The sequence below is a fragment of the Cyrtonyx montezumae genome, unplaced genomic scaffold, assembly GCF_038088225.1.
Source record: "Cyrtonyx montezumae isolate F1298 unplaced genomic scaffold, pur_monq_1.0 scaffold_13, whole genome shotgun sequence".
Classification (NCBI taxonomy): Eukaryota; Metazoa; Chordata; class Aves; order Galliformes; family Odontophoridae; genus Cyrtonyx; species Cyrtonyx montezumae.
In genome coordinates, this window is record NW_027071859.1 from 17248486 (window position 1) to 17263814 (window position 15329).

Genomic DNA, 15329 nt, shown 5'->3' on the forward strand with positions numbered 1-15329 from the left:
AGAGAACTAAGGAAATAAGTCGTATATTAGATTGTTTTTAAAAAAATAGCATTAAATGCATTTATTAAAAAACTACTTTTAAAAGTTAAAGTAACATGAGTGATTTTTTCTGTTCATCGTATGTTTGCTATCAAATAGTAAAGATATATATATTTTTTTCATTTAGAAAATGAATCTGGAAGAAAATTGGTGAATCCAACCCAGTGGACCTGGAAGCACTCTGACAGGCTCAGAGAGCAGAGTCTGGACCAAAGAGCAATTACCCCACCGAACGATTTCAGGTACAATTGACCTATATGTAGCACTCTAGATTATTGACAGAAGTTCATTTCCTGTAGTACTTTACCCATTTGCTACTACCTGCTACACACCACTGTGATCTTGTCTGTCTGGTTCCTCATAACTTCTGGAATGCTGCTCAGAGAGTTCTGTTGTGCATTATGTTTAAAAACACAATTCATGCTAAAAGAGTCATTTACAGTTAAATTAGATGGTTATTCTTGCTGCTGAAGTTGCACAGAGCAGGAATGAGTGCCAGAAGACTTATGGACCTGAATGTGCTGAGATTCTTCACTGTGAAATCAGAAAAATAGAACTAATTAACCCTAAAGAAATAGGAGATTTTATTTCATTAAACTTAACAGCAGATTCTGCTACGCATAATGGTGAGATTGGCAGACTTGTAATTTAGTTCTTTGGTATAACTATATTTATCCATAAAGTAAGGCTTCTTTCAGTGACATCCTACCTACAGACAATTATCATATGTTGACATGAAAAAGGAATGAGTGTATGCACCAAGTTTATAAGTGTACAGAAAGTAGATGAAATTAATTCAGAGGCTGGTAATGTTACAACACATTTTAATTTTGATGAATATTTATTTCTTAAGAGTTGCATGCAAACTTTTGCAAAATGCTAGATATACTTACATTCCATTTATATGGAACATGCAGAAGATAGATTGTGTTCTTTTGCTGCTCATCATAGAGATTTTTTTGCATCCTGTTTCCTTGACTGAATTTTTATTTGAGAACTCCCCTTATTGGTCAGAAATCCAAAAAACTGCTAGTATCAGATTCCATGCTGTGCTGCTGTTGGAGAGCCATTTTTTTACAGAGCTTTTGTGAACTAATATTGTAGGACACAACTGTGTAGTTATTTCCCTGCTTTTTTTCTGTGTGTGTGTGTGTGTGTGTGTGTGTGTTTTCCCAAGAGAACACCAAAATACCTAATTTATTTGAGGAATAAGCTTTACAAACAGTCGTAGGTCACACTACTCTGAGGAACATCAAGCATAAAGTTTAAATGAAGGCAGAGTAATTTTTGAGATAAAAACACATTTACAGTATGTAGGTCTGTGTTGATTCTTTTGATGACTATGGATGGCAGTTTTACATGTAGTTAGACTCAGGAATGCTACGCTGTGTTCTAAAATGGAACACATTGGAATGTGTGAATTTGATATTAATCAGAAAGATGCCAGTTCTCTTCTGGTTAGTGCTATTCTTTGTAGAGGACTTAGATTTTTCCGTGTAGCCATAGAACGCTTTATTTAGACATAAATTTTGTGGTCTTCATTTCAACATAGGACACTGAGGCAAATGAAATTTAAATGTAAATTTAAATGATGTATCAAAGTTTTAAGGAAACGAAAGTGGGAACATGTCTAGCTTCTATTTTTCCTGACCTTTATTCTGTGACACATTAATGTCAAAATTTATGTTTATAGGACATTCCTTTTAGTGAAAGTGATGTCTTAAAACAGTCTAACAAAATAGCTCTCCTTGCTGTGCATTGCACTGCCTGGCCTTCAGACAAAATTCTCTGAACTATTGTGTTCAAGTCTGCACCCTGCATTAAAGAAAGAAAGAAAACAAAACCAAAAAACTAGCACAAATAATTTGAAGAAATTCTTATATTTTCTGTTATTTAGAGGTAAGAAGGTTAGAAATATACTGATTAAGGGAAGGTGTGGAGAATTACTGTATTTCTGTCTAAAATAAAGTGTGAATCAGTTACTCGATTACATAATAATTAAGTTAGTGTAGAGAAAATCCTAAGTATAGGAGAAGACTGATGTACCTCTCTCCCACCCCCATTCCACAGTGAGAATTTGATGTGACACCACATATTAGTGGAAAGCAATAGTAGTCTGAAATGTGAATGTAAGAAGGAAGCAGTAGAATGATCTGTGAAGGAGGGATGAGATTGTGTAGGTCATGGTTAAGTATTTTTGTTTGGGCAAGCTGAGGTCATATAACTTCTTGTGCTGTACTTTGTGATCCTATGTAGTTTGCAGGATAATTTCTATTGGGCTGCTAAATAAAATACTTCTAAAGTTCGATAAAATAAAATGGATTCATGAGAGAATATCTCTGTGGTAGACTCATCCACAGAAGACAATTAAAGAACCACTCGTCTTGGGGACAAAAAGTTTTATTTTATTTTATTTTATTTTATTTTATTTTATTTTATTTTATTTTATTTTATTTTATTTTATTTTATTTTATTTTATTTTATTTTATTTTATTTTATTTTATTTTATTTTATTTTATTATTTATTTCTAAAAGTAATAAAATAACATAAATCAGTCTCAGCCCAGCACAAAAGAACAGGTAATGCATAAACAGTTACCCAAGCCCCAAAGATTCTCAGTTGAAATATTTAACTTACTTTTTCCCCATGACTTTCTTTTGAAATTCTATAAATTGGACTTTACATAGTCTTATTGACTGCTAGATTTCTGCAAGGGCCTAACCTCACAGAGTAAACCCTGCTATAATGTGATTTTTACTACTTTCTTTTTATCCACATGATATATATCTAAAACTTGATTTTATGTGTGCAGAATATCAGATACTCATATTTAATTAATTTTTATATTTAAATGTTATGTACAACTTTTTGTGTGTTAAATTACCGTAAAAGAGTAAGCCATTTTAAAACTTAGGAACTTACCCTGAAAACCTCAAGTAAGCTCATTTCTCTATGTGAATGTTCTTTCTGAGGATTGCTCACTACAGCTGTTGACATATAGAAACAACATTCTGATTCTTACATCAAGTTCCATCTTGTAATGAATTAAGGATCCAAGAAAGGCATAACATCTTAAGTATTTTTTAATTTATCTGACATCTTGAAGTATTTATTTGACCTCTTTAGGGTATACTCTAGTCCCTTACAGGATCCAGACCCATAGAAAAAAATATCATAGACTAGGGATATTAAGCCACTTTATCCCTGCTGCTTTATTCATTTTTCTCTACCACCATGGTGAAAAGCGATAGTAAAGCAATCCTAATTAGGCAGTGTAAGAATTCCTGGTATGCAGTCTTCTTCTTAGGCAGCTTTATATTCTTTCTGCTTGCTCTACAGTGCCTCAGGGAATGAGAAATGTCTGGTCCATTAATTAGAGAATTAGCTCAGAGTTGAGAGAGATGAGTTCAGGCTTTGTCTGTGCTACAAACTTCCTGCAAGACACTTAACTGTATAGAGTAAAATTCTGCAAGACCTAAGGGTAAGAGATTTTGTCTGCTTTTGAAGAACAATCAGGTGTCTTTCCAGTATCTTAGTTACTCCACTAATAATTGAGAAGTCATAAATCTTAGCTTCCCAAATGAACTTACATGCTTCTTTATCATACTGTTCTTATGTAAGGATATTGATAGAATGGCAGGGTTACAGAAAGCAAAATAATACCTTATATTAGTTCAGACAGAGTATTACAGATATGCTGTCATGATGACAAGTTCATATTAGATCTTGGCAGTATAAATCTTCCTAATACGACCTTATAAAAAACCAAAATTCATCAATCAAAATGTCACATGTTGCTAAATTTGTAGTTTATAAATCACCACTGTACATTTAAGTAGTAGAAATCATCACACAGAATTGTACTTTTTTCTTTTTCTCTCTCCCCAGACTTCAGTGGTTTCAAAAATGAGGCACTAGGTTCTTTAACCCGCAGTTTCTAGACAGCTTCTCTGCTCCTGTGAACAGGCATGTTGTTTATATTGCATGGGCCAGCCAAATGTAATTGATCACAGGCTTCTGCTGATGCTAGCAGGCTAAAGAGAACAGTTATGTTAAAACAGGAAAAAAATGCTTCCTTTTTTCTAGGATATAGCTAAACCTTCCAGAGTACCTAATCCATAAATCATCCTGAAAATAAGTTGGATATAAAGTCAAATTAAACACAGTATCAACGGGCATAATCTTTTCTCACTGCTTTACAAGTTATATATAAATCCCTGCATATCAGCTGGAACTATAACATTAGTAATAATATTGTGTAAAATATATCTGATGATGATAGAGCTGATAATGTTTGTAGCAAACAATTAGGAAGTGTTGGAGAAATTAGATTATTAGAAGAGGTAAAGTATAAATTTCTTCTGAAGCCAAGAGTGACAAAGAAGACTAATTTGAAAGCCCATTGCAGTTAATAGGAAGAATTCATTTATTAAACAGAGTTTAGATCAGGATTGATTTAGGTTGGAACTATACTTTTTCTAGTGCAGAAATGAAGTTCTTATTAAAAAGCCTACATATAAAAAAATAAATATTCTGAGACAAAATAGAAAGTAGGTACACAAGTACATTTCTACAGCAGTACATTAACCTTCAGTGTACTGAATAAGCTGAGGAAAGGAATATCCTTGATAAAAACTATAAAGAATCATATCCAGTTAGTACCTAGATTCAAGAGGAGTACATGTGTTCTGTACAATCAAGGCTATAATAAGCAACTGTTTTTGTTTCTTTTTTCTTTTGAAACATGGTATGAGAACAAACCATGTGCAGATTGTTATAAGCTCAGCAGTCCTTTCTGTATACAAATACTAATACAATTTATGCTTCTGTAGTAGGTCCTCAATAATGTTACTGCAAACAAAATCTGAAGAAGGAATAGGGAGACTTGAATGTTTCATTTTTTCATCCAAACACATTTTCAGGAAGGTGTAGAGGGAGTAGAACATTTCACGGTCACCTTGCACATTTCACAAGGAAGCTGGTCCACTGTGGTATGGGGCAGTGCAGAGCAGAGCTTCTCAGCAGCTCTTGGTAGTATTGTCCTCAGATGACCTTGCAGATGGATTTCAGTTTCAAAATCCTACAGAAGTTAAATATGGCTGAAAATAGCATTCACTCCTGTGCTCCCTTTCATGGCTTCTAGGGTGAAATTTGTCTCTCCTAATGTAGATGTCTTTTATATCCAAATTGACTTTGGTTAGACTGTCTTTATAGTCAGCAGAGAGAAACAGACACTTTTAGGTCATGATTCATCTCCTTGTAAGGTAGACATCTAAATAGGTCATATGAATCAAACTCTAGAATAGTATTCCTTACTAGTGAGAATAGACAATAAAACTAGGAAATCAGCTTAGATGCTGATATATCGGAAAAATAAAACTAAGTGAAAGGAAGTCTATGTCTATAGGTAGCAAGTCAGAGGAAAATGTACTTCTAAGAAGCACTTTTTCCTTCAGAGCTTCTGGCTACATGGCTCTGAACATTCATACTTATATCAGATGGCTTTAAATTAAACAAGAATTGCACACTCACATATCAGTATTTTAAGATGTGAAAACTGAGTAGATTTTGTTGTGTGAATGGATAATTTATGTACATCAATTAGCAGTAATTTCACTAATTCTACATTGATATTATATCTTTATTAGTGTCTGCTAATAATTTGTTTGTAAGGATCTCATCATTGCTTTGAAAGGTCTTTGTAAACCAGTTCAAAACCAGAAGAAAATATTTTTTTTCTCAACCTGCAATCTCTGTACGTAGATTGAGAACTCAACATATACATTTAATTTAAGCTCATAGACTAATTTATGGTATATCCTCATCTTAATTTTTAATGCTAGTGCATGTGTTTCACTAAGCTCTGTACCAGATGAGGTGGTTAGTGCAATATAACTGAAAATCCACTTGTTTAGTATTTTCAAGTGCTAACAAACTGATTTTGCAGAAGGAATCTGTGTTTTTTCAGTTGTGTTGGCTTTAAGTATCAACCATGAGCAATATAATGAAACATACAGGAATGAACAGTATCATTTATTACATTTTAAAATTTTTAAAAGACAAAATCAACAAGTCTAAAGCACTTGAATCCCTATGCACCTTTTTCACATTTCCCTCTTTCCTATTGTTTGCAAAACTCTAGATCCCAGCAAACCTGCAAGACTATTGACAGATAGTCAGAACAGCACAGGATGACAGCCTGGAGTAAGCAGATTGCTGGTGAGGCTAACAGGTGCCAAAACATGTTGTTTAATGATCCAGTGTAATGGTGCCAAAAATAATCTCAAATGTACTTCAGTCAATGAATGAAAAAAAAAACCAAAACAACCACGACAAACCAAATAAACAAAGTAACCAGCATCCGCTCTGCCCCTCAAAAACCCAAACAAACAAACAAAAAAAAACCCAAACAGGCTTGAGAAATGTGATCTATAAAACTGTTTAAGCAAGAAACTATGAATTGGAAGAGAAGTGTTCTTGGGCAAGAAGTGCCCAAGTGATAAAAATTCAGAAACATGAAACCAAGGAGTCTGGAGTTTAAGAGGTAGATGATGCAAACAGGAGAGATAGCAAATTAACATTCTGAAGTTTATGAACTCTTTCGTATGGCACATGTCCTCAGGTGCTGGCTACGTGAAAAATATCAATATTCTTTATATAGAGGATAGAGAAGAAAACTTTGTAAGTAGTGTTTGTATTCATCATCAAGGCATAAACTTTCTTTGAACTGTGGTAAGCCAGGCTGTGCACACTTAAGAATAAAAATGTGATGGGTCATATTGTTGAGTACAAATGAAAGCAGGGAATGAACTCAGAGCAGGGTGTGATCTCTGAATATGCTGATATAAGAGACATTCTTTTTAAGCATTTTTTAAACTGTCAGTATAGTTCATAAGAGCATCAAGCAGATAAACAGATATACCTAATGCCTATATGTACAAGGAGTCTATGGTTTTAACACAGAAAAGCACTCATCCGTGTGAAAAAGTAGAGGTGAAAGCTTGATTTGCTTTTGTCTTTTATGTATTTGAACAGGGCTAATAAAAACATATGTTTTGATGCTGCATGTTTTTGATTCTTACTAGTTATGAACTTCTTTTCATCTGTCTATGTAAGAAAATGGAAATGATGACTTGCTTTCAAAATTTAGTGTGGTACTTCCTTCAAGATTAGATTAAAATGACAAAATATATATGTTTACATGCAGGTTTCTCTGCTACTTTCTTAGTCACTGGAGTTATGACAGCAAGAGGCTGGTCTGCTGAATCTCTTTCTAGGCTTCACAGACATAACTGATCCCACTGGGAATTTTGTCAGGGTTAGCATGTAAATATCTGAAACTAATCTTCAACTTTCCTTCTTGTACATGCTCTCTACACTTATCAGTCCCTGAATTATCTGGAGATTAGTGCAAGTAATGCAAGTAATCTGTCTGCTCCTATACAAACATTCTTGAAAATGTATTTTTTTAATAGCTTCCTATGTTAGGGCCAACTCATTCCAGGTTGTATAGAATACTGAATTTGAAAAATATTTGAACTAAAGTTTTAGAAGGTGTTAGGTAAAAGTGGACATCTAAATGCATTCACAGAAGTTGCCATGGAAATTAAGTGTTGAACTGTCTGAGAAGTGGAAAGAGATAGATAAGTCACTGAAGTATATTTCAAGAAAATTATCAAACGTCTGCTTGTATTCCTGGACATTTCCTTCTACCTCTGCAAATATTTATAAATATCCTAATAGTTAAATTCATTTCTCTAAGTTGAAAGAAGCTGTGCTTTCTTTAAGAAAGTTCCTGTGTTGCAAAAGTTAATGCTGAGTTCTTAAGGGAAAACTCTTCTGCATTGGATAGAGTCTACATAATTTTCTTAAATTATTTTATGAAATTAATTTATTGATTCTTTTCAGGGAGTATTACTACATGAAACCCATCCTCAATTAAAACAAGAAATCTCTATAATAATGGAGTGTCCACCAAAAAAAGATCTGTTTTTCATTTCAAACAGGAAGAACAACAAAATACTGGCATATTACGTGGCAGTGTCTTCTTATTTACAGTCTTTCAGGATGCAAACAGTTCATTTAAATTGTGAGACCAGTAATGAGTACAATAATGAAGACCCAGTGGAGTAGTCTTTGGTGCGAAGGCTTGGAGGCTTGTTGAAAGAGACAAACGTCTCACTGCAGTTTTACGTGTCCTATGCAGTCTGCATTGAGGGAGCTCTCTAACTCTGTGATGATGGGCATTCTTCATCTCTACATTTATTAACAGTCCAACTTTCTGGAGTCCTGAAAAACACATTGAAGTTAATAGAAGCAGAATATACTTTTTACTTGTGAGAATCAAGTCAGAAATTGCTTGTTGAATTAATGTAGTTTCACTGGTTCAAGTGATAATGAATGATAGGTAGCTGGAATTATTGTGTTGTGGCATTTTATATGGATAGTTTCTGTACTTTAATGTGCCTCTCCTGGAATTTATGTTGATAAAGGAAAATTTTGTCTAAAATACAGATCCATACTTCCTTTTTCTGGGGAAGATAAACTGGCAGTGAAACAGTCATTCTAATATTCCAGTTGTCACAGATTTTCCAATATTGCATTACAGTAGTGAAAAGTAAATTATGTTTTGAACTGGGTGGATAAAATACAGATGGTTAATGTACGTCTTTTAATCAGATCTCACTCAGCGGGATCTTCAGTTACTTTGTATTATGTGTTGAAAATTGAAATTCTACATTAAGTAGTCCAAGCACTCAAAAGCTAATACATGCCAGAATTAACTTTGTTAGGGCAATTTAATTTAACCTCCCCCATGCATATGCATTATGCAGAGTTCTTTAATTACATGACCACATATTTTTCTTAGAAGATCTCTTTCTCAATTCAATTCATAGATTATATAATAGTCACTTAATGAGCGTCTGTTCAATATTTTGTTTTCTGAGTATTTTTCAGTGTGTGGCCCCATACCTTGTTTACTCCAGAGTATTTAAGCACTGCTCTGAAGACAGAATTATAAATAATTTCCTTTTGGGTTTTCTTAGTGATCACTGTTATAGCATCTAAGTGATGAACAAACATTAAATTAGTTTTAGTACAGGTCCCTGAGATGGGAAGAGAATTGATTTCCACTTTATAGACAGAAAAGGTAGAAACTATGTTCAGAGAGGTGCCTCTAATCCACAAGACCAGTCTGAGGTGCTTAGGTCCAAAAGCTTTTACTCCTTACTTTTATATGGAACTTCCTCAGCTCAGCTCATACTGATTCCAGCATTTATCACCTGCAAATTCATATGCCTCATCTCAGTGAGTCACATGGAAAATGAAGAGCTTACTCTTAGTGACCATGTGGACTTCATGGGAACAACGAATAGAACATGGGAACAAACCTATTTTCTAGGCTAACTTTCAATTATCTTAACCATTCTTTCTCCTCTTTCCATGCTGTCCCAATTTTTTAGTGTATTTCTTCAAAATTCTTCACTAAATGAACCTTCTTCAGTACATTGTTCTGATTCATCCTTAGAGCAAGGCTATCTTGTGCACTGTATGAGGCAGGTGTCTTCTGAGAAAAATGGTGTGTGAGTCATACAATTAGTCTCCATCGTGATTCCCCTTCACAAGATGGGGAAAAGATAGGTTACATAGGCAATGTGACACTTCTGACATCTTTGTCCTTGGTTTAGTCATGTTAAAAAAGTTAATGTAAAAATTTATGTGAGAAAGAGGGAGAAGGACAGATAGAGGCATAGGGAGAGGCAGAATTAGATTCAGAAAGAGAAGGAAACAGTACCCACGTATGAAGAGGGTACCTACCCACTTAAGATTTTAAAAATACAAACCCATAAGAATATCTAAACACCCATTTGAATTATGAGTATGCTTGGAACCTTAAAATCCCCCACACCATGCATCTTTCTATTAAAAGAGATGCGTGGAATTATCTTCTGTGAAAAGTACTGCTGGAGGAATCAAATACAGCATTCTTTTTATATTTCTCTTAGGTTCCACATATATTTGCTGGTGGCACAGGAGTTATGGCAGACTAAAATTTGGTTCTCAGGATTCCCCAAAATGTTTTTTAGTTATTATTGACTTTCTGCGCAAATTGGAAGGACTTTGTTTACTCCTCTTTTCTCCAGCTGTTGTAACTCTAGCTATGTCTTAATGTCCTGCCTCACTGGCTTCTTTTCCCCTGATATTGTTTTTTCAGATTAACCTTTTTTCATGTTGGATATTAGGAAAAAAAATTTCTCCAAAAGTGTGGTCAGTTGTGAGAACAACTTGCCCAGGGACTTGGTTGAGTCACTGTCCCTAGAAGTGTTCACGAAATGTTTAGACGTTGTACTGAGAGACATGGTTTAGTGGGGAAGTATTGGTGGTAGATGGATGGTTGGTCTGGATGATCTTGGAGGTCTTTTTCAATCATGGTGATTCTGTGATTCGATCCTATGATTCTTTTTCTTTATTTTTCACCCTGTGTATAGCCCTAGTGGTTATTCTTTACCTCCTTTCTTCAGTGTCTGTACTTCATCCCTCATTTCTCCTGGGCTGGGTTCCTGGGTTTCTGTACATCCTTCTCATTCCCCCTGACTCTCAAGCTAGAACTCCATTATTGGGCTCTATTTTTCAGCTTCTTTGCCTTCAGCAACCAACATCTCTTTGCATAGCTGTTCCAAATACTACCGTTATATACTGTCTCTCATCTCTTCCTCCCTTCCACTTCCTTTTTTCTTGGACAGTTGATCAGAATTCCCTTCATGTAAATGTTACTTTGCTAAAAATTTGGACTTCTGTCCAATGTAGCAAGCATACGTGATGCACCAGTGACTGGTACTGAAGTCCTGACCCCGTCTGCAGACAAACTTCTCTAATCCTGCTTCTGCTTTTGTGCTTTTTCTCTCTGTTGCTGTACACTTTATGTGAACATCAGTCTTGAATCTAAACAGATTCTGCTGCCTGAATCCAGACTTTTGGGATGTTCCATGATCCCATTGATTCAACCCCAGAAGTTACTGCTGAAATGAGCGTCATTTGAGTTACAGTGCTCTTCTGTACGTATCCCAGTAACATCTGGGCAGGTTACTCTCATCATCACTCAACAGATTATCCCTATATACACTCAGGTATATGTATGGATGGGCATACTCTGCAGTCATCTGTCCTTGGGTGTTTTAAAATTATTTCTAAGTTTGTTCTACTTGTTCTGGGAATAACCATCTGTGTTCTGTGGCTGAATTGTTCAAACAGTGCAATTCAACTGCTATGGAAGCGAGTTATGTTTTCTTTCTTGATACAAGACTTGCATTAAAGCATATCTAGATGGCAGCACATGCAAGGTCTAATGGGATAGGTTTAGGCACTGTCGAAGTTGCCAAATTTTCCTGTGACAGGTTAAGACAAAAAGTGGGTAGAGATTAGATTATCTGCAGTCTCTGCAGCCACCACTATCTCACTCAGCTTTGAACTCGTGGTGCAGTTTCCTGTTCCCGTGGTTGTCTTACATTTCCACTAACATGGCAGGTCAGAGAGTTTCATAGAGGTAGTTCAGAACAATTTTGTAGAGCTTAGGACCATTCTAGGTCACATTGGACAGCAAACAAAAATAGCATAGATCCTTCTCCAAGGGATAGGAATTCCCTAGATAAATGGGCCTTCAGAAAAATAACAAATGAGTCTGAACTGTTTTCTGCTGCTGAAGTATACAAGTACATGGAAAATCAGTTTACTTCATATACAGTTCAAGAAAATGGGACAGATTCTCATGCTGGCTATATTATATGTCAAATTACATATTAAAATGTACATATGAACCAGGAATTTTGATTGCAGCAGAAACATAAAGAATTTTCATGGAGCTAGTAAATGCTGTCCTCCTACTAGGCTTGTACAAACCTGTGTATTAAATGCTCATGCGTGTGGCTGTTGTATTTCACATGTGGTGCAATCATCACATTATTGATTCCTTGAAACGGAGTCTAAGTACTTGAGAAAGAGATTTTATTGCATTCAAATAAAAATATTCATTTACAAATATATATATATATTTGGTCTTACAAGCATATTGTGGTTCATATTTATTTTTATTTATTAAAAAGTCATGCCAAACTTTCTGCTTACTTGATCTGAGTCAGGAAAGATGGTTTTGTTTTGTTTTGTTTTTAAATAATAATGATGGTTCTTTAACCCCAGAGTGACTACTTTATTTATCATTGCCAAGGATATCTGAGTTCACAAAAATCTTTCATTTCCCAAAAACTAAAAGGCAGAAATCTATTTCCAATTCTCAGTAAAGTTTTAGGATGCTTAAGGCTTTGTCAGTTATGACAGAGTTGACACTCCCTAATGACGTGTAACATTCTTACCTGTATTGTTTTTGTTTGAGTGATGCATAATGAGTACTTGCACAGAATCCAAACTAAAATTGGGAAAGTAAAATGAAGGACATATTGAAACAAACATGGTATTATCTTCAGTCAGGAGGGTTTTGTTTTACTATTGATATTTTTCATGCAACACCTGCCTTTCTCCTTTCTTTTCCATGAACTTAACGTAAACCTTTATGAAGCAAATGCATCTTTTTAGTGCGATCTGGTGAGGAATCCCTCATACAACATCCCACACAGATACTTGAGTTGTGAAAGGTAGAGGATACTAACATTGGAAAATCAGCATTTTGTTACCTAAGTAAACAACTTTGATATTGTTTTTGATGTAGAATGTACAAAACCATATTATTATGCCTATGCCTGCCATTTTATTTCAGATAAGTGATTCTGCAAAGAGAAATGTTTTTATTACAAGCAAGAGAAACAAAAGAGCGTTATGTCATTGTATCAGTTCCTCATCTGAATTTCACATTATCTGAGTCACGAGTCTCTCTTTAAAGTCTCCACTTTAAGAAACAAATTCTATAACTGAGACTTCGGCTACCCTCTGTAAGGACTTGTTTTAATTTTGGAGTTACTTTGTGATGTTGACCTCTGGCTACATGAAAAAAGGCACAGACTTGGAAGAATCTGTTCAGGTACATACAGGTTTCATAGTCAGTGTTAAAATACATAAAGAATGAAAAAAAATATGTAAACATATGTGGTGATTGATAAGCATTTATACATAGATGAAATGCACCAAAATAAGTGACAAATGTAAATTCTGAGGCAAGAGATTTAAGCACTGAAGCGTATAATTCTGTCATGGGTATTTTCCTGAGCACACAGAATTCCCTTCACCTCAAAGGAAAGGTGGTGTTTTCAAATGTAAACATAGAAAATAAAACATGTAATTGAATACAGTAAGATTGAATCTACTTAGCAGGTCTAACAGAGCAGAGAAGACACAGCTGTTAATCTGATGAGACTTGTGAAAGACTAAAAAAATGCCCGTGTAAGATTAATTTTTGTGGAAGAATGTATGTCAAGTATTCAAGTAATAGCAGTCCTTTATCAGGGAGTGATAGGACAAGGCACAGTGGATTTATACTAGATTTTAGATTAAGTAGTTGGAAGAAATGCTTTCCTTTGAGAGTGCTGAGGCAATGGAACAGGTTCCTCAGAGAACAGTGGGTATTCTGTCCCTGTTCAAGGCCAGGTTAGATGGGGCTTTGAGCAACCTGGTCTTGTGGGAGGTGTCAGCCCATGACTGGGTAGTTGGAATTTGATGATCTTTAAGGTCCCTTCCAACCCAAGCCATTCTTTGATTCTATGGTACCCACAAAACTTCCATTAGATGTTCAGATCTTCTCCTGCATCTGTTCTTTTCTTTGGAAGAATGCTGTTAACTAGTCTGGAAGTCTAAAATTATGTTAGAGCACGCTCCTGGCACCTGTAACACATTTCCTCTCTCATAGTTGTCTGAAATCCTGATAGAGGCTGGGATTTTCATCTACTCATATGCCTGTGCTACACTTCTCTGATGTCAGTTATTAAGTGAATTGAATCTTATTGGAAGGTTTCTCTAGATCCTGTTTAAATAGCCTATTTACTCAGTTCCAGAGATGTAAAGGACTTCAAAATTTGTTGTCATAATTAGCATAAGAATTTTTCATCTTTTATGTATAAAATATTTATTACAACTTATAGAGAAGGGACTTTAATTAATATTTTACTTTCACATATAGTGAATGTATTTCAAAGTATTTATGCTTCTCTTAATTCTTAAGTTTCATTGAAAGTAATGCCTCCTCATTATTTCCATGGAAACTAATGGAGATGCAAAGAACACAATGACACTCTTTGATAGAGAAAATTATCAGTTACAAAACAGCGTTTTTCAGCATATTCACCACCATTTCCTATGCATTTTCACCAGTGATGAAGGAAAGTCTGCATGCCACACCAGTGGAGGTGATCCATTGTTGCTGTCACCACTACTGAAATGCAGCACCCACTGCCTCACTGTGCTCACATCTACTCTTTGGTCTCCATAAACCTTCAGCAATCATAATTATTTTTTTCCTGGAGGAATTCAGTTCCACACCTTTGCTTCTTATACACTTCCACATCAAACACCATTCTGTCAAGAATGCCCCTCTGCTGCAATTTGTCATACAGCAACAAAATGTAATGTAATGTTGGCAGGAAGATTCAACCTCTACTGTCATACCACCACATCCACTTCTGATGTTGTGGGGCATCATAATAAGATAGGAGGCATTATTTTTGGAGCGGTCCTTGTAATTAAAACCTTTAGAGGTGAATAAGTTCAATTTTCATGTAAAATATAGCTATTAAATTGTAATTTATGTTTAATTTTCTCGCCTATGTCTGTATTTTCTTTTACCTTTCTATCTTGAGAACATATTTCAGATACTCATAGACTTGCACTGTACTTGCCTGGGTGTTATAAAAGACCTGGACCATTAAGCTGCTCATATAGGAAATCCTCCATTGCTGAGAATTAGATATAAGCACTCCTTGAAATCCCACTATGCACTTACTGCAGTTTCAGTTGTTAATGTACCTTTGAGTATCTGTTCCTAAGGCCTTGTTTTATGCATTACATTATATTAAAATCCTGGTAATTTCTTCACAGACACAACCTGATAAACTGTGAGATGGTATTTCTGTCTGTCCAGTGTACCCCCATTCTTCTAACCTTTTGACATTGATTCACACAGTACTTCGCATTGGAAGAGATCTCTCAAGGTCACCTAGTCTACGCTCTTGCTCAGAGCAGAGCCAGTGTCAGAAGTAGGTGGAGCTGTTCGGAATATCGTGCAGCTGAGCTTTAAATGCCTCCAGTGATGGGAGACTCCAGATCCCACAGGATCCAGTCTTTCCATGTA

General features: G+C 35.3%; 1 protein-coding gene across 5 annotated transcripts in view; it reads left to right on the top strand.

Moving 5' to 3' along the window:
• MYT1L (myelin transcription factor 1 like) overlaps positions 1-15329 on the top strand; it is a 287002-nt gene that overhangs the window by 84571 nt on the left and 187102 nt on the right. For all 5 annotated transcript variants that reach the window (XM_065730757.1, XM_065730758.1, XM_065730755.1 and 2 more), the window contains exon 2: positions 167-281. The gene's annotated coding sequence lies outside the window, so the exon portion shown is untranslated. The remainder of the gene's footprint in view (positions 1-166; positions 282-15329) is intronic.